A 23,691-nucleotide genomic window follows, 5' to 3' on the forward strand; every position below is an offset into this window, starting at 1 on the left:
AAGATCACAACCAGGACATTAACATGGATACAGCCAAGGTACAGAACGTTTCCATCACCACAGGGATTCTTTATGTTGCCCTTTTATAAACATATCATTTCCCACCTGTCCTCACCCGCTTTGTAGCCCCTGCCACTAACCTATTCTCCATTTCTATAATTTTTGCCACTTCAAGAATGGCATATAAATGGAATCATACAGTATGTAATCTTTCAGGGTTAGTCTTATTCACTCAGCACAATTCCCTAGAGATTCATCCAGGTTCTTGCATGTATCAATAATTTATTCCTTTTTATTGCTAAGTAGTATTCCACGGCATAGATATACCACAGGTTGTTTAACCATTCACCCACTGAAATACAGCTGGGTTATTTCCAGTTTGGGCCTGTCACAAATAAAGCTGCAATAAATATGTATGTGCAAATCTTTACATGACCGTACATCTTCATTTCTCTAGAATAAATACCCAGGAGTGCAATTGCTGGGTCATATAGTAGTTGTATGTTTCATTTTGCCACGTTGCCAAACTGTTTTCCAGAGTGATGTGCCACTTGGCATTCCCATCAGCAATATATGAGTGATTCAGTTCCTCTGCATCCTTGCCAGCATATTGAGTTGTCACTGTTTTTTATTTTAGTCATTCTGATGGGTTTGTAATTATATCTCATTATAGTTTTAATTTGCATATTCCTAATGGCTAATGACGTTGAACATCCTTTCATGTGCTTATTTGCTATCTATATATCCTCTGCTGAAATGTCTCTTCCTGTTTGTCATTTTTTAATTGTATTGTTTCTCTTGAGAGTTCTTTATATATTCCAGATGTATCTCTTGTATACTCCTTTGTAGGATATGTGGTTTTCAAACAAGTGTTGAATTTTATCAAACATGTTTTCAGCATTGATGGATATAATCATATGATTTTTAGGGCTATGGTTGAAGAATTGCAGCATTAGTTTCTTTGCTGTCAGCTACGGGCTTCCCATAGCTCCTAGACACCTCTCTCTGGTTCTTGCACATGGACTCCTACATCTTAGAACTAGCAATGAATGGTACATCAGATCCTTTTATGCCCAGAATCTCTCTGGCTTCTTTTTCTGCTATATCTCACTGACTCCAGCTACAGAAAAATTATCTCCTTTTATCAGCTCCTGTTATTAAATTGGGCTCACTTAGATAATCTAGGATAATCTCTCTATTTTAGGCCCTTAACCTTAATTGTACCCTCAAACTCCCTTTTGCCATGTAACAACATATTCACTGGTTCTAGGCATAGCAGCATAGATGTCTGGAGTGCTATTCTACCCACAATAGTCTCCAGCTTTCCATTGATTTCTAGTATTTGTCCCATTACGTGATTCATAGTGCACAATGTGCCAAGCACTGTGCTAAAACTTTTATGGCCATTAATTCACATTTCTTAATAAAAATTCTATTGTGGAGGTACTATTATCCTTTCTATTTTTACAGATGAGAGAAACTGAGACACAGAAAGGGTAAGAAAATCTTCTAAGATCTTATAGCTGATATGTGGCAGAATCAGAATTAGAACCTAGGCCAAATGACTCCAAAGTCTTCATTCTTAGCATTTCATTATATTGCTGCCTTATAATTTTCCATTTGATATTTTCTTTGACCCAGTGGTTATGTTCATATGTAATAGGTTCCAGAGGACGTATAGTCCCTGCCACAATATTCTAATTAAATTTTTGTATTTGTCATTATATAATTTCTCAGTTTACTTTGTTTACCGCTTTTAGCCTGACATTCTTTTCATCTGACATCAATGTTGTCATTTCTGCCTTCTTTTTGTTTGTATTTTCCTAACATGCCATTCTGCTATTCATTTCCCTTACTTAAAGTATATATTTATAAACTCACATAGTAGGGATTTTATTGGCCCATCTGACAGTCTCTGTCTTTTAATAGATTAATTCAGGTCCATTTACATTAAGAGTAATGACTCATTTTACTAATCTTCTGTATCTAACGTTTTTTCTTATGTTTTTCATGCAATTTATGTTTCCTTTTGTTCTTAGTTCTTATTTTTTTAATTTGTTAAATGTTTTCATTCCAAAGTTTTCTATGTACATTTGGAAGTTCTACTAATTTCTAACATTTCTTTAATGATTACTATCCATTTCCCTACACTCATTACCAGATACCTATTTCTCTACTACTGTTTGTAAACAAGATACTACCTTTCTCTCTTTTTTTTTTTTTTTTTTTTTTTTTTTTTGAGACGGAGTCTCGCTCTACCGCCCAGGCTGGAGTGCAGTGGCCGGATCTCAGCTCACTGCAAGCTCCGCCTCCCGGGTTCACGCCATTCTCCTGCCTCAGCCTCCCGTGTAGCTGGGACTACAGGCGCCCGCCACCTCGCCCGGCTAGTTTTTTGTATTTTTTAGTAGAGACGGGGTTTCACCGTGTTAGCCAGGATGGTCTCGATCTCCTGACCTAGTGATCCTCCCGTCTCGGCCTCCCAAAGTGCTGGGATTACAGGCTTGAGCCACCGCGCCCGGCCGATACTACCTTTCTTATCAAGGCATACCTTTTCTGCTACCAAGATGTCATAGAGTACCATGGCTTTCCTTAAAGGGCTAACTCTGCTTCCACTTAAGGTGTAGAACTCCGCAAAAAAAAATGTTGTTTCTACCTAATAACAACAGAAGAAACTAGATAATTTACCAAAACAAAAGTCTTTCTTATGCCCATCAGATATATGAGGACACAAGGCAATCAAGTAAAGTAATTTCCAATGAGTAAGCAGGTCTTAAAAGGAGAGAAGAGACCTGAAAACTGTTTTATCTTTGGCACTGCATGAAAGGATGAGTTAACCATCATAAGAGCAGATAAGAAATCAGCAAAAATTTTAACAAATTCTTAAATACTGATTAGAGACAAGCATGATCACTTAAAATAACTGAAAGCCTCAAACCCAAGGTGATTGCTTACTGACAAGCTCTATTCCACTGGCCTTCACTGAGTGCACACACACAAAAAACTGGGAATGAAGCAGGCACAGTTCAACTCCTGATTATATTGATTCAGCTTTTCACACTGACAGCCCAAAGAATAGGCATCCCCATTTTGGGGCATAAGTTCTATTTATCTCAATCTCTGTTTTTCCCAACACAGGATATCTGCCCTTAAATAAAACATAATGAGATACACAAAAAAGCAAGAAAAAAAACAACCTGTTGTCAACAGAACCAGACTCGGCAATAACCCAGATGTTGAAACCATTAGACAAAGACTTAAAAATAATTATGACTAATATGTTAAAGAATGAAGTGGAAAACATGAACAGCATATTTGAACAGATGAAGAATTTCAAAAAAAATTGAACAAATAAAAATCATTTTAAAAATGCTGGAAATAAAAACATGGTATCAGAGATCTGTGCTGTTCAATATAATACCCACTAATAAATGTGGCTATTTTCTAATCAAAATTTTAATTAAACTAAAATAATATTTAAAATGTGTTGCTTCAATCACACTTGCCACATTTCAAGCCACATGTGGCTAGTAGATGCTGTATTGGACAAGAATTTTTTTCATCAGCCCAAAAGGTTTTATAGGTTAGCACCATTGTAGAAGAAGAAAAAATTTTATAGATTTATCAGTAGACTAGATATAGCTGAGGAAAGAATTGGTATACTTGAAGATATGTCAATAAAAATATCCAAACTGAAATACAAAAACATAACAGTGTAAAAGAACAGAGTGGCTATGATGTATCAAATACTCTGATATACAGGAGATTGGGTATTCAAATGAGGAATAGAGAAAGTACATGGCAGAAGAAACACTTAAACAGTAGCTTAGAATTTTATGATATTAATGAAACACAGCATAGATCCCAGAAGCTCATGAGAACTCCATGCAGAATAAATACAACACACATAGACATTTCCAGATACATCACAATCAAACTGCTGAAAACCAAAGATATACAGAAATTATTGAAAGCGCTGAGAGAAAAAAGAAACATTACATACAAACATGAGAATTATACCAGATTTTTTGTCAAATATTATGCAAGCCAGAAGATAACAAAGGGACATCTTTAAAATAAGAAATGATCAACCCAGAATTCCAAATGAAGTTATAATATGTCTCAGGAAAGCAAAATACAGACAAACAAAAACAAAATTCAATGCCAAGAGACCTATACTAAAAGAAATGCTAACTCAGGTTGTTAAAGTAGAAAAAGTATGCTACTACATGGAAATGTATGTTTACACAAAGAAATAAAGGGTGCTAAAAAGTGATTAAATGGTGAGATTTAAATCCAACCATATCAATAAACACAACAAATACAAATTATAAATATTCCAATTAGAAGGTATAGATGGTCAAATTGGATTATTTAAGAGATTAAGGCCCAACTATCTGTGGTCTACCAAAAACCCACTTTAAATATAAATACACCAGTTCAAAAGAACAAAGAATATATATTAGGCAATGACCTATCAAAACTGGATTATCTATATTAATAACTGACAAAGTAGATTTCTGAACAAGGAATGTTCCAGGGATAAAGAATTATATTACATAATGAGCAAAGGATGAATTTGTCAAGAAACTATAAAAATCATAAGTATTTATGCACCTAATAATAGAACTCCAAAACAAAGCTGATAGAACTAAAAGAAGAATGGGCAAATTCACAATTACAATGGTATTGCAATACTCTTCATAAAATTAATTGATAGATTGACAAAATTGCAAGCATATGAACTGAACCACACTGCCAGAAAACTTAATTCATATTTATAGAAAAATACACCAAACAAAATTAAAATACACATTCTTTTCATGTTTAAATGATGCGTAGCGGCTAAGATATTCTTGGGTTACTGAGATAAATCTCATATTTAAAAGAATTGAAATCATCCAATGATATATGACAATTCACAATGAAATTAAACTAGAACTTAACAGAAAGATATCCAGAAGACCTCCAAATGTTTAAAAATTAAGCAACACACCTCAAAATAACCCATTGGCCAAAGAAGACATCACCAGAAAAATTAGAACACATTTTGAATTCTTTAAAAATGAAAAGACAATATGTTGAAATTTCTAGAATGCAGACAAATCATTTGTTATAGGGTATATGTGTTAAATATTTATATTAAAATAAAATAAATGTCTCAAATGAATAAGCTTTCATCTTAAGAAACTAGAAGAAGAAAAGGAAATTAAAGCAAGCAGAAAGAAGAACGTAATTAAAATAAGAAGTCAATGAAATAGGGGGAAAAAGAGAGAAAAAAAAATGAAGACTTAAGACCTGCAACTGTAAAACTACTACAAGAAAATCTAGGGGAAAAGCTCTATGACTTTGGTCTGAAAAATGATTTTTTGGGTATGACTCAGAAAGCACCAGCAACAAAAGCAAAAATAGACGAATGAGATTACATCAAAATAGCAGTCTTCTGCACAGCAAAGGAAACAATCAACAGAGTGAAGAGATAACCTACAGTATGGAAAAAAATCTCAAACTATACCTCTGATAAGGCATTAATGTCCAAAACTTGTAAGGAACTCAATTCAATAGCAAGAAAGCAAGAAACTCAAATAAAAAGGACCTAAAGAGACATTTCTTGAAAGATCTACAAATGACAAACAGATTCAAGGGCTCAATATCACTAAACATCAGAGAAATGCAAGTCAGAACCTCAATGAGATATTACTTCATATCTCCTAGAATGACCATTATGAAAAAGATGAGAGATAATATGTATTCGAACCATATGAAGAAAAGGGAACACTGGTATACTGCTAATGGAAAGGTAAATTAGTACTGTCATTATGGAAAACAATATCAAGGCTTCCTCAAAAAATTAAAAATTGAACTACCATATGATCCAGCAATCAAAAGATGAAGCTGATCACATGAGGCCAAGCTCTTCCAAGGAACATGCTTAGCTTTCATTTGAAGCAACACCTATTAAAAACTAAAGTTTGAATAACTCTTTCTTGGAATACAAGTTTAAGCAACTGAAAGGGCCCTGACATGATATGGCTGACATAGTCATAACGATATATACATATAAAATTCAGTCGCACACAAAGCAAATTGTGAAGCCTGTCTGAAACACTAGATAGAAAAGGCTTCAGCTAATCATTGGTGCAACTCTATTCCAAGGTATCTGGAAACACATTCCTAAAATCATTCTAAGATTGAAATCATGCAATTGATAACAGACATTAAGATTATGTGATTACAGCTAACATTATACTCTATGGAAAAATTGAAACACTTTCTCCTAAGATCCAGAATAAGACAAGGATGCCCTTTCCTGCAACTTCTATTCAACATAGTATTGGAAGTTCTTACCAGAACAATCAGTCAAGAGAGAGAAATAAAAGCCACCCAAATTGGAAAGGAAAAAGTGAAATTGTCACTGTTTGCTGACAACATGATTTTATATATAGAAAACCCTAAAGATTCTACCAAAAAAAAAGCTGTTCGAACTAATAAATACAGTAAAGTTTCAGGATACGAAATCAACATACAAAAATTAATAGTGCTTCTATACACTAACAACAAACTTTCTGAAAAAGAAATCAAGAGAATAATCCCATTAACAATAGCTACAGAAAAATAAAATACTTAGGAATAAATATAACCAAGGAGATAAAAGATCTGTACACTGAAAACTATAAAACATTAATAATAGAAATCGAAGAAGACACAAATAAATAGATATCTCATGTTCATGAATTCAAAGAATTAATATTGTTAACGTGTCCATACTACCCAAAGAGATCTACAAATTTAATGCAATTCTTAACAAAATTCCAATGGCATTTTTCATAGAAATATTAAAAAACAATCACAAAATTCATATAGAACCAGAAAAAAACAAATAGACAAGGCAATCATGAGCAAAAATAAGCTGGAGGCGTCACACTATCTGATTTGAAACAATACTACAAAGCAATAAAATTAAAACAACACGGTAATGGCATTAAAATAGACTCTGACCAATGGAGCAGAATAGAGAGCTCATAAATGATTGCACCCATTGCAGGCATGTATGGTCAATTGATTTGTGACAAAATTATCAAGAATATACCAATGGGAAAAAGACAGTTTCTTCAATAAATTGTGTCAGGAAAACCAGATATCTATATGCGGAAGAATGAAATTGGACCTTTATCTCATACCATATCCAAAATCAACTCAAAATAGATGAAAGACATAAACATAAGACCTGAAAATGTTAAACTACGGAAGGAAAACATAGGGTAAAAACTATACAACATTGGTTCGGGCAAGGACTTTTTATATTTGACCCTAAAAGTTCAGGCAACAAAAGCAAAAATGACAACTGGAATTAAATCAAAACAAAAAGCTTCTGCACAACAAAGGAAACAATTAACAGAATGAAAAGACACCCAATGGATTAGGAGAAAATATTTGTAAGCCATACATCTGATTAGGAGCTAATATCCAAAATACACAAGGAGCTCAACTCTACAGAAAAAAACAAATAACACAACTAAAAATGGGCTAGGGACCTAAATAGACATTTCTCAATAAACAGCATAAAAATAGCGAACAGATTAAAATTAAAACTTTTAAAAAAGATTGGTCAATTGTTTATGGGTAGTTGTGTACTGAAGTTGCTTGAGGAATCCGTGTTGTAGACACAAGAAGAGAAAACTTCAGGAAGAAAATGATAGTTAATAATAGGTGGCATGGCTGCTGCAGCCAACCCTTATTCTTCTTTGCCCACTGGAGACCTATTGCCCATGAACGAGGCCAATCTCATGGCCACTTATCACAGCAGAAGACTTAGAGTGCAGGCATACTTTGCCTTATTGCACTTCATTTTATTGTGCTCTGCAGATATTGCCCTTTCTACAAATTGAAGGTTTGTGGCAACCCTTTGCTGAGCAAGTCTATCAGTGCCATTTTTCCAACAGCACGTGCTCAAGTTGTATGTCTGTGTCACATTTTGGTAAATCTTGCATTATTTCATCCTTTTTCTTTCTCTTCTGTTTATGTATTTTATTTATTTATTTATTGAGACCCTATCACTCAGGCTGGAGTGCAGTGGCACGATCACTGCAACCTCCAGCTGCTGGGTTCAAGTGATTCTCGTGCCTCGGCCTCCTGAGTAGCTGGGATTACAGGCATGCATCACCATGCCCAGCTAATTTTTGTATTTTTAGTAGAGTCGGGGTTTCGTCATGTTGGCTGGGCTGGGCTGGTCTCAAACTACTGACCTCAAGTGATCTGCTTGCCTTGGCCTCCCAGATTGCCGGGATTACAGGCATGAGTCACTACACTCAGCCTTATGTCTTTATTATTATATCTGTTATGGTGATCTGTGACTAATGATCTTTGATGTTATTATTGTAATTGTTTTGGGGCATCACCAACCACACCCATATAAAACAGCAAACATTGACAAATGTTATGTGTGCTCCACCAATAGACAGCTCCCCCATCTCTCTTCCTCTCCTCAGGCCTCCCTATTCCCTAAGACACAACAATATTGAAATTAGGCTAATTACCCTAAAATAGCTTCTAAGTGTTCAAGTAAAAGGAAGAGTTGCACATCTCTTTAAACCAAAAGCTAGAAATGATTAAGTTTAGTGAGGAAGGCGTTTTGAAAGCTAAGTGAAAAACTAGGCCTCATGCACCAGTTAGCCAAGTTGTGAGTACAAAGGAAACGTTCTTGAAGGAAATTAACAGTACTTCTCTGGTGAACCCATGAATGATAAGAAAGCTGAACAGTCTTATTGCTGATATGAAGAAAGTTTATTGGTCTGGATAGAAGATCAAACCAGTCACAATATTCCCTTAAGCCAAAGCCTAATCTAGAGCAAGGCTCTAACTCTCTTCAAGTCTATGAAGGTTGAGAAGTGAGGAAGCTGCAGAAGTAAAGTTGGAAGCTGGCAGAAACTGGTTCATGAGGTTGAAGGAAAGAAACCATCTCCATAACACAAAAGTGCTAAGTGGAGCCCCAAATGCTGATGGAGAAACTACAGCAAGTTTTCCCAAAGATGTAGCTAAGATGATTGATGAAAGTGACTACACTAAACAACAGATGTTCAATGTAGATGAAACAACCTTCTATTGGGAGAAGAAGCTATGTATAAATTTTATAGCTAGAGAGGAGAAATCAATGTCTGGCTTCAAAGTTTAATCAACAGGCCAACTCTTTTTTAGGGGCTAAGGCAGCTGGTAACTAAGTGGAAGCAAATGCTCATTTATCATTCCCAAAATCATAGGGTTCTTAAGAATTATTCTAAATCTACTTTGCTCATGCTGTCAATGGAATAAAGTCTAGATGACAGGACATCTGTTTACAGCATAGTTTACTAAATATTTTAAGCCTACTCTTGAGACCTACTGCTCAGAAAAAAAGATTTCCTTTGAAGATATTATTGCTCATTGACAATGCCCCTGGTCACCCGTGAGCTCTGATGGAGATGTACAAGGAGATTAATGTTGTTTTCATGCCTGCTAACACAACATTCATTCTGCAGCCCATGGATCAAGAAGTAATTTTGACTTTCAAGTCTTATTACTAAAGAAATACATGTTGTAAGGTTATAGCTACCATAGATAGTGATTCTTCTGATGGATCTGGGCAAACAAAATTTTAAAACCTTCAGGACAGGATTCACCATTCTAGATTTCATTAAAAGCATTTGTGATTCATGACAGGGGGGTCAAAATATCAACATTAACAGAAGTTTTAAGAAGAAGGAGGTGACTCCAGTCCTCATGAGTGACTTTGAGGGGTTCGAGACTCAAAGTGTGGAAGAACCATAGATTTGGTAGAAATAGCAAGAAAACTAGAATTACAGGTGGAGCCTGAAAATGTGACCTGAATTGCTGCAGTCTCATTATGTACCTTGAATAGATGAGGAGTTTCTTATGGATGAGAAAAAAAAGTGATTCTCGGGATAGAATCTACTCCTGGTGAAGATGTTATGAATATTGTTGACATGATGACAAAAGGTTGAGAATATTACGTAAGCTTAATTGATAAAGCAATGACAGAGTTTGAGATAATTGACTCTAATTTTGAAAGGAATTCTACCATAAGTAAAATTCTATTAAATAGCATTGCATGCTGCAGAGAAATCTTTCATGAAATGAAGAATCAATCAATGCAGCAAACTTCATTGTTGTCTTATTTTAAGAAATTGCCACAGCCACCCTAATCTTCAACGACCACCACCCTGATCAGTCAGCAGCCATCGACATCAAGGTAAGACCATCCACCAGCAAAAAGATTACAAATTGCTGAAAGCTCAGGTGATCATTAGCACTTTTTAGCAATAACATGTTTTTATATTAAGATATATACATTTTTATACATAATGTTATTGCACAATTAATGGACTACAGTATAAGAGACACATAACTTTCATATGTTTATATAGTTTGAATACTTGTCCTCTCCAAATCTCATGTTGAAATGTGGTCCCCAATGTTGGAGGTGGGGACCAGCAGGAGGTATTTGAGTCATGGGGCTGGATCCCTTATGAATGGCTTGGTGATCTCCCCAAGGTTATGAGTTCAAACGACATCTTGTTGTTAAAAAAGAGTTTGGCATCTCCCCCGTTTCTCTTGCTCCCTGTCTCACCATGTGTTACACTGCTCCCTTTGCCTTATGCCATGAGTAAAAGTTTCTTGAGGCCTCATCGGAGGCCAAGCAGATGCTGGTGCCATGCTTATATAGCCTGCATAACCATAGTAAACCTCTTTTCTGTATAAATTATCCAGCCTCAGGTACTTTTTCACAGCCACACAAATTGGACTAACACATATGTACTGGGAAACCAAACAAAAAAAAAAATCATGTGACTCATTTTATTGCAATATTTGTTCTACTGCAGTGGTCTGGAACAGAACTTGCAATATTTCCATGATATGCCTATAGTTGGGTAAGAAAACAGAGACTTAGAAATAGATGGCTGGGTGCGGTGGCTCACACCTGTAATCCCAGCACTCTGGGAGGTCAAGGAAGATCGCTTGAGCACAGGAGTTCAAAATCAGCCTGGGCAACATGGCAAAACCCATCTCTACAAAAAATTTAAAAATTAGCTGGGTGTGTGATGCATGCCTATAGTCCCAGCTACTCAGGAGGCTGAGGTGGGAGGATCACTTGAGCCCAGGATGTCAAGGCTGCAGTGAACCAAGATGACACCACTGCACTCCAGCCTGAGTGAGAATGAAACTAGGTCTCAAAAAAAGGGAAAGAGTAAAGGACTCTGCAAACACACAGACACAAACTAGAAACTCTGCCCTGCACCGAGTAAACTTTATTTTTTAAATTTCATTATTATGCATTTGCTTAAAGGTAAATATTCTTTGAGAGAGTTAAATCTATTGGTGTTTTGCCCCATATTGTGAATTATATATGACAGATAAGTATCTTTTAAAAAAAAAAGGAAATCTTTTTTTATAACCTTTTGGTGGTGGGGAGCTTACACATTGGTAACTACATGACTGTTCATTTTGCTGGGCCCCCAAATTAATATGCAAGTGAATATGTAGGAATTGAGGAAGAGCTGAATTGCTTTCTGAAAAAACTAAAATTTGAAAGTCCAGAAAAAAACTGTGGAAGGAAGATTAAAGTTATAAAACTGGGTACTAACAGAGGGAGAGCAAAGGGACAGTGATGGTTTCGTGGCCAAGAATACTTAGGAAAAGAATATTTAAGATATACTTTAGGTTTTTTGCCATAGATATATGCAATGTAACCTCTCTCCTCCAACTCACCTATAATATAGCCTATAAATTCTATATTGCTCACTAATTTTTTTTCAGAAACAAATTATTTGGGGAAAGCTCAAGGCAATGAGGAAACAGCTGACATCTGATTGAGTTATTATTGGGTTGAAAGCTGCAGGAATTAGAGTCTCAAGTGGAGGGCAATCCCAAAATGGCAGAAGTAATTTGAGAGCCTGTGGCCCTTTGAGAAAGAGGAAACACGGGCAGAGTATCACAAGTGGGTACTGTGGTGTCCAGAAGGAAGCGCTGGGACACTGACTATCTGAGGTCTAAGTGAGGGAGCAAGAAGGAGGAAGAGATATCAGAAAAGAAAGTGTTTTGGGTATTGACAGACCATCTTTTAAAAGTGGATCATGCCAAAAATCTAGACATCATTTCTGATTTCTCTTTCTTTCACTCCCTGTTTCGCATTCTAATCTAACTATAATTTCTGTAACCTCTGCCTTCGAAGCATTTTCTGAGTTTCACTATTCATAGCTGCTACAGCCACTGTCCTGGCTGAGGCCATCATCCGTTCATCTCTCTGAGGAACTCAGCAGCAGCTTCCTAACTTTCCTCTCGCTTCACTCTTACCTCTCTCTGGTTTGGGATCGTTTGCCTCCCTCAAAATAACATAAGATCCTTGAAGGCAGGGGATCTGTCCTGCTCACCTCTGCTGCTCCAGTTCCTAGACCAGTGCTTGGCACACAGCAGGTGCTCCATAGCTATTGAGTAAAAGAGTAAGTACTACATTCCAAGTTCAGTGCTGACTGCATTTTACACATCACACTAATTCTCAAAAAACCCTGAAACTACGAAATGACTAAGGTTATAAAACCACAAAAATAGACCCGTAGGACTTCTTTTCACAAGAAAGTGAATTAAATGGACCGAATTTTCTCAATTTTTGTCTTCAATAAGTGGTGCCTAACCAATTGTGCTTACCACCACTGGACACTGTAATGTCTTGTGAGTTTTTTATACCACAAAATTGTATGCTTGGTTACTTTATTTTATATATCAACATTTCATGGTAATGTTGTAAAAACAAAACATTTCATTTCATCTTGTAAAAAAACAAAAATATACTTCTAGGTATTCCACCAGTGGAAAAAGTGAAAGAACAACTGATTTACATTATTCATTTTATTCTCAAAATACCTGCATGGAATTGGTTTTATTTCCTCCATTTTACAGATAAGAAAATTGAGTGTTGAAGATGGTAAGTCATTGGTGGTGTTAAAACAAGGGACTTACATCCATCCACCAGGAAATTATAATACAGAGATACACGATGTCTTTGATGTGCTCCCCTCCCCTTCCCCAAATTAGGCAACAACGTAAGTTCAGGTGGCTCTGATTCAGCACATCATATAGTCAGGGAAATTGAGTTAAATATTTCCTTTTGTAATAGCAAATTTTATTGAGTATCAGTTTCATCTAACATTTAACATAAGCATTTAGGTTTTTCCACCATAATGCAATATACACATTCCTAAAAAGCATCACATTCTGCAAAATTTTATACTAAAACTAACAAGGTTCACGGTGAAGATAGGGTTAGGAGCAGACCATTCACAACTTATGCAGCTTTCTAAGCACAGCATTAATTACTTAAATGTAGCTCATATTAAACATGTGATAAATACCTAATAAAGAAGTGATAGTTTAGATGTAGTTTTCCCACTTCTCAATCATGTAAAAGAAATATAGAAAACACAAGACTTTGCCCTTTTTAAAATGTGGAGTCTGCTTGACTCCAAGAGAGGATGGAGGCTGCTTGCCAAAACTATGTAACAAAGTCAGGAAGAGTCATGGAAACAGTCAACTCCACTCAGATCATGTGGTAAGACTGACCCAAGGGGAAGAGTGGGCAGGCAATTACTCTGCATCACTCACAGCCCTGCATTCCCCCACAACTTGCTGCATCCAGGGCTTCAATATACTTTGTGTTTAGCTACTGGTATTTAATGATGCAAACCATGAACGTGCAGAGAAAAACCTCATATGAACCGATAGTTACTGCATTACTCTGACGGTATCCCCTCCTCATTTACCAATCATGAATGAGCCAATTCACATTATAGAAACACATGTTGTAGCAGAACAAGTGTGTTTCTTCATTTGGAAAATAAAGAAAGCAAGGTATGGAAAGGCTGAAAAACTTGCCTAAGATTAACAACCTGTAAATGCTGCAACCAAGATTTGAACCAAATTCTTAATTGCTTCACTAAACTGCATCTTTTAGTTTTCACAGATGGTTTCAAGAATGAAATCTTCCCTTGCATCAAGGCACACATTATAGGTGCTGAGTAAGTAGTAACTGATAGAATGATTCAAATTTTTTATATACTGATCTATCTTCCATTCTACCCTCAGCTCCATCACTATGGTGATGCATTAGAGGAACTCCTAAAGACCTATTTGTAACAACTGGCTAGAATAGGTGAAAACCTTTCCTGGATCTCCTTCACACATTCTGAATGCAGAGGGGACATTCATTATAGTCAATAGGTGCTCCTGGCTCAGAATAATAATCTAGTAATTTTGTAGATCCAAGAGCAAGATTCCATTATTATAGCAGATCTAATGTAGGGCTTAATAATTCTACAAATGGGTACTCCACAGTCATCCCACATACTCATATGTGGAAGTATCTTCTGATCTAAGTGTAGTAGGATTTATACTCTCTGACTCATTGGATTGGCATTCTTTCAGATCAAGTACCCACTTTCCTGCCAGCAGCAGGAGTTGCTGTTCATCCTTTGCCCCACAAAAATGAGGGCTTGAAAGCGGGAAATCACCTTTCTCCTAGCTGCTTTTCACACCCCCGAAGCATTGTGTCAATCTGAAAGCTAGATGTGCTCCAATATCCCATGCCCTTCTCCCTCCATCTCTGTTGATTTCTCTTTTATGTGTAGGCATAGCATATATTGTAAAAAGAATGAGAAGGAGAATATACAGGGTCATTCATGATAGCCCATGTGTTGGCATATATATATATATATATATATATATATATATATATATATAAATTTTTTTTTTTTTTTTTTGAGATGGAGTTTCACTTTTGTTGGCCAGGCCGGAGTGCAATGGTGCAATCTCCACTCAGCGCAACCTCTGTCTCCCGGGTTCAAGCGATTATCCTGCTTCAGCCTCCCAAGTAGCTGGGATTACAGGCGTGTGCCACCATGCCGAGCTAATTTTTGTATTTTTAGTAGGAACAGGGTTTCGCCATGTTGGTCAGGCTGGTCTCGTACTCCCAACCTCAGGTGATCCACCTGCCTCAGCCTCCCAAAGTGCTGGGATTACAGGCATAAGGCATATTTTGTTTTTAACAAAATATTTGCTACCATGCTAGAGTGCAGTGGTGTGATCTTGGCTCACTGCAACCTTTGCCTCCCAGGTTCAAGCGATTCTCTTGCCTCAGCCTCCCGAGTAGCTGGGATTACAGGTGTGCGCCATCATGCCTGAATAATTTTTGTGTTTTTTAGTAGAGATGGGGTTTCACCATGTTGGCCAGGTTGGTCTGAACTCCTGATCTCAAACGATCTGCCTGCCTTAGCCTCCCAAAGTGCTGGGATTACAGTTGTGAGCCACCATGCCCAGATGCTATATTTTTAATATAGTTAATCAGTTTATTTGCCTGATTAGTTTCTTACTTTAATCTTATATCAAAAAATCATATTTCAGGTTTAAAATGTGTAAAAATACAAAAATTTATACCCATATGTTCATATTAACACTGTAGGATTTCAGTAGTCTAGGAGATATTTGTTTCCATGTTTTAAAAAATAGTCTTTAAAAATGATTTAATTTTCCTATTACAAATATAAATATATGCAAGGTAATACGTGCCTCCTACAAACATCTGAACCATTTCTAACGCTGAAACTCCATTGACATTTACAAAACCAAACAGGTAAAAATGTCCTTGTTAAATTTATGGCTAGATTTACAGTTATGAACTGAATATTTTTAAGAGTTTTTTAATGAAAATTAAAGAATTTCATAACACCTACACACACACCCCACTCTCTATGCCCCGCAACAAAGTTGCTATTAAATGGTCTTCAACTTTTTGGCACTCCCCAGCCTCATATCCATTATTCCAATAGAGGCAGAAAAATGGGTCATAAAAGGCCATACTACTGAGGCTTCTTCCAATTTATAAACATCCTGAGCCATTTCACAAGAGATTGAAAGTTCAAGCAGACAGGTCAGAGGAGTTCAAGACTGGCTACGTGATGCTCTGCATAGTAATTGCAAAATTTCTAAGTTATATCACTTGCAAAGAAACCTCTGAGTCTGTTCAGGGCTGACTTTGAGATTTCATAAGTATGACTAAACATATTTTTAACCGTTTGAGTCCAATTCAGTAGCCATTTTGTATTCATCCTCCAGGGAGGTGGAATAGCATAGTATCTAAGAATATGGGCTTTGGGGACACACTGTCAGTTTATCCACTTGCCAGTATGGTGGGGTTAAGCACACTACTTAATCTCCCCAAGTTTTATATCAATAAAATGAGGAATCAGAGTTGACAATTTGTGTGTAAAACTTTTAGCACAGTGTCTGGCAACAGTAAGCATTCAGTATTATTTATTAGGAGAGCATAAAGCAAGCCACACATCTTTGCCAATATACATAGTGTGTTCAGAATGCAGGTTATCAGAACATTGGAAAGTAACTCTTAGAATCATTCTGCAACTCATCCGTTGCCATGAGTTAGACACAGCCTGAGGAAACTTAGGTTAATCCATATTGAGTGAAACTACAATTCCTCAGATTGATTGAAAATTGCATGAAGGGCAAGCAATGAAAGTTTTACATGCCATAATTTTATTTTCTAAAACTTTCCTTATAATTAGAATTTTTCCACAGAATTATCCAAAGGGCTTGCAATGAATGAGACGTGTCTTTATAACTAAAATACCTGTAATTATATTAAATAGCTCTAAGTGTATAAATAATAGAAACTCTAAATGTATACAAATATTTCAAATATCACTGCAAAAATTAAAACTGATGCACTGGAGACTTTGAACTAGCCATCATCAAACTCATAAGACATCCATCATGCCAGGACATTTAATACTACATAAAATACTATGTCAATAAAATGTGTGAACTTTATTAAAAACTTAGTAAATGTCAAGCTGTGTGCAAGGAATTGAAAAGTGTAACATTAAATCCTAACCTTCAGAGAGTTCATAGTCTAAAAAAGGAAACAAACATATTTTAATATACCTGTTAAGTACTATAATAGATACATATTTGAACAGCCAGGGAAGCCAAAAGATAAATAAGAGGAAACCAGAGTGGAATACAGAGATGGTGGTGGCTAGAAAGGTAACGAGAAGTGGTAATATTTGCACTATACTTTAAAGAATCAATAATAATTTTCCATGCTGGATTTTCCAGATAGATGGCATGCTTGTTACATTGTCTCTTAAACTAGACCAAAACACTCATGTGTAATTTTCAGCATGGCCCAGGAATGCTGCTTCAAAGGTAAACAAAGCTTCTTGACCTCATCTCTCCTTTCACAACAATCACCCATTTATCCCCCAACTTGCCTATCTGTGGACTTCAGTTTTACACCTTGACTTTCCTATCTATCTCTTTCCCCATTTGATATTAGTCTCCTGCTAGATGCTTAATATTTTCTTAGAATCTGGTATACTTACGAAATTTTGCATTTCATTTGTTCTAATCATGAAGAAATTGTCACAATCAATATTTTACAGTTTTTTTCATTTATTTTCTAAATAAAAATACACATAAATATTGATTTAGGTATTTGCATACATACAGGAGAAAGAGGAAAAGAATTTCCTACTTAGAAACAACTACTGTCCAACTTGGGGGAACCATGTTAAAATTAAGACATTTTTGTTCCACTGAACACTTTTGTAGAATAGGTTATATGAAGATGGGCCTAGAGGAACATCAGATTTAATCATGGTGAAATAAATTATGCATTTTGTGTTCTATAAGAAATATAAGAAACAAATATGCATCTATCTTTGATCAAACTAGAGAATTCTACATTTCCAAATCATGAAACAAAAAGGTTACAAAAAGATTTGAAGTCTCAACCTCTATGAAAAACAGTATGAAAATTTTTCGAAGAACTAAAAATAAAACTACCATTTGATCCAGCAATCCCACTACTGGGTATCTACCCAAAGGAAAAGAAATCATTATATCAAAATGACACCTGCACTTCTGTGTTTGTTGCAGCACTATTCACAACAGCAAATAGATAGAATCAGCCTCAGTGTCCAACAATGGATCAATTGATTTTTTTTAAATGTGATACACATACACATACACACACACGATGGAATAATATTACTATTCAGCCATAAAAAAGAATGAGATTGGGTCTTTTGCAGCAACTTGGATGGAACTGAAGTTCATTACCTTAAGTGAAGTGAGCCAGGCACAGAAAGCCAAATATTGCATGTTCTGACTCATCAGTGAGTGTTAAAAAATGTGTACAGGGCCAGGAATGGTGGCTCACACCTATAATCCCGTCACTTTGGGAGGCCGAGGCAGTTGGGTCACCTGAGGTCAGGAGTTCGAGACCAGCCTGACCCACATGGAGAAACCCCATCTCTACTAAAAATACAAAAGTTAGCTGGGCATGGTGGTGCACACCTGTAATCCCAGCTACTCAGGACACTGAGGCAGGAGAATCACTTGAACCCAGGAGGCAGAGGTTGCGGTGAGCCGAGATCATGCTGTTGCACTCCAACCTGGGCTACAAGAGTGGGATTCTGTCTTAAAAAGAAAAAAGATTTTTGTTTCAACCAGTATGGTGGTTCATACCTGCAATCCCAGCACTTTGGGAGGCTGAGGCAGGAGGATCAGTTGAGGTCAGGAGTTCGAGAGAAGCCTAGCCGGTGAAACCCTGTCTCTACTAAAAATATAAAAATTAGCCAGGCATGGTGGTGGGTGCCTGTAATCCCAGTTACTTGGGAGGCTGAAGTGGGAGAATCGCTTGAATCCAGGAGGTGGAGGTTGCAGTGAACTGAGATCCCTCCACTGCACTCCAGCTTGGGCAACAGAGTAAAACTCTGTTTCTAAAAAAGAGAAACCACCTTCTTCAGCCAAACAATTAATGAATTAGTAGATTACTCCAAAAAGATTGGCATTGAGTATTGATGTCACTTTATAGGACCAAGCCTCAAAATAATAGGGGGATTATGGTTAAGAGACAAATATAAGACAAAAATCCTGATAATCTGGAAATAATGTAACAAATGAAAATCATAATTGAAGCAATGAGAAAAGGTAGGAAATAGTATAAATATGTTGATTTCTTCACTTTTCATACCTGAGCATGCATCAAAATATATATTAAAAGCTATTGAATCAAGTAATAAAGATAAAAGTATATTTAAAGTTATAGTAGATACTAAGGAAAATCATAAAATCGATTAAAACTGGCAGTGAAGAAGTATAAAAGGAGGAATTATAACTCATAGCCATGGATATTGTCTAAAGAAATAGTGGATTAAATGTTTTAACTAGTACTGTGAGGTTGTAGACTGAATAGAGTTGACAATAATTTATTATACATGTTCAAACAGCTAGAAGACAGGATTTTGAATGTTCCCAACACAAATGATAATTATTCTAATTTACTCCTTACACGTTGTATACATGTATTGAAATATCACTCTGTACCCCCAAAAAAGTAATTAAAATAAACAAAAGCTTTGGAAAAAACATATTTTAAATAAAGGTTGGGTATAAATGTAAGCACCAGGAAAAAAATATGAAACTGCCAAATTATCAGAAGAAATATGCAAATTAAAATAAACATAGATCAGTTATAAAGATTAAAAAGGAAAATCAAAAGAATCCATAAAAACAGAAACATAAGATAAAGTATTATGGTAGAAGTAAGTGCAATCATCATTAAAATCTAATTCATGCAAATAGGCTGAGCTAATCTATTAAAATGCAAAACATACAAAAGACTCATAAAAAACAAAGTCACTTCCCATCCCACCACCACACAAATTGCAGGTGAATCCAAAACAGATCAAAGATTTAAACATAAAATGAAGTTACAGATAAACTACCAAAAATATGGGAGAATTTTTAATAGTCCAGTATTAAAGTGGGGAGAATCTTGGTAAAACCATAAAAGTTTTAATAAATGTATTTATAGAAAACAAGAACTAAAAAACATTGCTAGTCCACATTGTTAAAATCTAGTCAAAGGATAAATGAAAACTTAGGGAAAAAATCTTCAAAATATGAAATGATAATTTCTACAATTGGAGAGTTCTCCTATACCATAATCTAAGTGTGATGAATTGAATTATTTTTAGAAATATTCCATGCTTCCCTTGTAGGATATACATCCCTGCTCTGTTGAATGTAGATACAGCCACCTTTGCTTTGACCAGTGGAATATCAACAGAATTGACATATGTTGCTTCCAAGCAATATGTAATCTTTTTTGTTTGGCTTCTTTTACTAGACAAAAGAATTTTGAAGTTCCTTCATGTTGTCTCACGTGTCTGTAGTTTTTTCCTTCTTGTTCCTAATTAGTGTTTCATTGGATTACTATACCACAATTTATTTGTTTTCCTGCAAGGTACTTAAAAAGAGACACAGGCATTTCTTCAGTATTTTGGTTCAAACAAATTACATAACTGGTTAAAGTATTTCAGCTGATGGTATTTTCTTACCTACTCCAACCCCTCTCCTGTTGTTGGTATTCTTCAGCCAAAACTGTAAGATATGTTTGATTTGTGTAATGAGTAGTTGCAGCAGTTTAGATATTGCTAAAGTTTCATGGCAGTTTATTTTTACTTTTATTAAAAGTTCTAGGAGGTTGACCTCAGTCCTTTTCATGTCACAATGGGACAGCTTTTCTAAATGAAGACATTGAAAGAATACAAAGATTTTTCCATTTTATATATGTGGAGGTTTAAGATGTTGCAGCTTCTCAGCAGCATGGTAGTATTGAGATAGCTATGTGTGTCTCTGTTTATGCTGATGTTTAAGAATGCTCTTCAGATGTAAAATTTTCTTTTTGTTTTTGCTATTTGGCTCATAAATTAGATATTTCATGTGGAGTAGATAAGGACAATAGTGATAAGTGCATGGAATAATAAAGAAGACTTTGATCTTAAATCTAAGAAACTTGGCTAATTCTGGGGATAGCCATATAAAAACTTTAAAACCGGTACAGGTATGGTGGCACATGCCTATAATTTCAGCATTTTGAGAGGCCGAGGCAGGAGCATCACTTGAAGCCAGGGGTTTGAGACCAGCCTGGGCAACTAGCAAGAATCTATCTCTAAAGAAAACACACACACACACACACACACACACACACACACACACACACACACGTGTTTTATAAATATGACAAAAGAAAGAAAGTAAATGTGGGATCAACCAAAGTCCTCTTTCTACAACATTCATTTACAAAGAAATAATGTTCAGTACAGCCCAATACAAGATTATTGATTTTCTTTCGTTTTTAAAAAATTATATATACATTACATATAAAATTATATTTAATAAAACTTTAAAACAGAAGTATGGGTAGGTGATTTAAAGTGACTTTATGTCAAATAGCCATAGGTTAAGTATCTTTGAACATGTGGATATTATTTCAGAAGAAAATAAATTTAACTGGGACACATAAATATTACAGAGAAAAAACCATCACCTTCCTGTGCAGTCCCGTTGGAATTTGGACTTACCATGAGGTGTTGAAGCCTTGTTTCACTGAGTTGGAGAGACTGGATGTAAATGGCACAGTGTGACTTTGCTCCAGCCTGCCTTCGTTTTCCTACTCCACCATCATCAACAAAATTGTTATTGAATTTTGAGAAGCATTCTGAAAACTTTTCATGGACATAAAATTGTTATGATATAAGTTATCAACAACACAACTCTTCAGATGACTTTGATTCTGGTGTTGGATGTCTTAATGGAGGTAACTTTATATGGAAAGAATAAAATGGATGACATACATGGAAGAAATGGTACTGGACACATAAATCATTGAGGGGGATACCATGGTAGAAGTTCCTGTTCTTATAGCAGTATTTTCCATTCTGGAAAAAGACAAGGTCTACATGAAAACAACATCCCTGATAATGAAACGAGAAGGAAAGAAAACAAGAGTAATTGTAAACCATTTGAAGCTGAGGATTTTCTATTTTTAAATCCTGAACATGAGGGAGAACCAAATCAGAAGAGATCTTTAGCTCCTGGTGTGTGGGAATACCTCTGAATCCTAAATCTAGAGCTCCAAGGTATTAATCAAGGTATTGAGGGCTAACGTATTGAGCTCTGGTCATTAAGCTAGGTAATACAAAATAATAGACTCACAGCCAGTAGTAGGAAATCTTTAGTAACAGCCAGGTAAGAATGGAACTCATTCAGTGTTTACAAAGATTTAGTCTCTAAATCTGCTGCTCTACCTACAAAACCTACACAATGGAAAAGCCCAACTGAAGAAAATAAAGTTGGAACTTCTTTTCCCTGTGAGTCTACATATGGTATTGGCAACTTTAATGCTTTTAAATAAACTGCCAAGAATTTTAGTCCATCAATAAATTCAGTGAAAGAGGCTCATCACTCAAACTCCTCTTTGCCTGTTGACAAACTTAATCAGCAGCCTTGTCTAACCAAACTGACACAAATGCACAATGGTAAAAAGAGTGCATTTTTGAAATCACTGAAAAGAGACAGAGTAGAAAAGAACATAAAGATGAAAGGCATTGCTGGCGCACAGACAGATGATGTCTCATTTAATTTACATAACAGCAATAGTACTCACTGACATGAACCAAAACTTTGAGGAAAATAAAATTCCACAGAAGGATGACAATGCCCCACTTTGAGCCCTCCCCCAACCCCCAAAGTAAACAAAAAGTGGACTGTAGCATGCTGGCTAAAACTGAGCAAAAGGCACTAAAACATTAATTTCCTGATCTCAACTGTTGTATTGGTCACCTTTTAAAACATAAATTGTTCTTTATTCATTTGTAGTACAATAAATGTTATAGGAAAGATTTGGTCATATTTTCTTCCAAATTTTAAGAGGTGATTTTCAAGAGCCTTCTTTGGGTATGTTGTCAGACCCAGAATTTCAGAGTTGATGGAGAAGAGTCTTGTGGGAAATTTTATTTTGATAAAATAATTACACATGCAGAAAAATCTGATTACACTGGCTAGATCTGTTCATAACACAAAAAATAACTGGATTTTTTGGGGGGGAAGAAGAGAGAGGAACAGATTAGTATACTGAGGGGAAAAAAAAAAGTGGAAAGCATCTCTGGTACCTGCTTATTATGTGTGTGGTCTCTAAGCAAAGAGATAGAGAGGATAAAAAAGATGGATTTTAGGCCCTTAAAATTGGGGATTTTGAGGGGGGCTCTAACCACAAACCACAAGACTCAAAGCCAATCCAATTCAATGATAGAGTGTCAAATTCATGAACCAAACAAGAATAAGCTCTATCCTTCTAATTTAAACTACACATCAATCTTTCTTATTTAAAATACATTGGAAATATTCACACTGACATATCATGTGAGACATGGGTATAAAAGATGCACTAATAAAGTTCATAAAGAGAAAAAACTAAAATCTGACTTCAGAGATAAGCTAGACATCCAGCTCTGGAAATGGTATTTCAGTATCAGTTACCCATCCCTGAACCATCAGAAGTACTTGTTTGAGGTAACATTGTATACAGCCATTGGGTTTCACAGACCGTCTCTTTTTGGTCATAGTAACTACAGAAATGAGACATAATGACAAGGAAACTTCTGGAAGTCATTTTAACTTTACTAGGCTCTGTGTAACCTCCATTCCACCCCATCCAGGGCCTCTTACACAGGCTATCTTAATGGAAGTGGAAGGAAGTGAAGATATATGAGATCAGTGCAG

The 23,691-nt window shown here is 35.9% G+C and overlaps 1 pseudogene; it reads left to right on the forward strand.

The window, feature by feature from the left end:
- The first annotated feature begins 21,540 nt into the window (after nucleotides 1-21,540).
- On the forward strand, nucleotides 21,541-22,640 carry LOC100430248 (vasculin pseudogene; annotated as a pseudogene).
- Nucleotides 22,641-23,691: the final 1,051 nt, after the last annotated feature.

Source organism: Macaca mulatta, chromosome 5 (assembly GCF_049350105.2).
Source record: "Macaca mulatta isolate MMU2019108-1 chromosome 5, T2T-MMU8v2.0, whole genome shotgun sequence".
Taxonomy (NCBI): Eukaryota; Metazoa; Chordata; class Mammalia; order Primates; family Cercopithecidae; genus Macaca; species Macaca mulatta.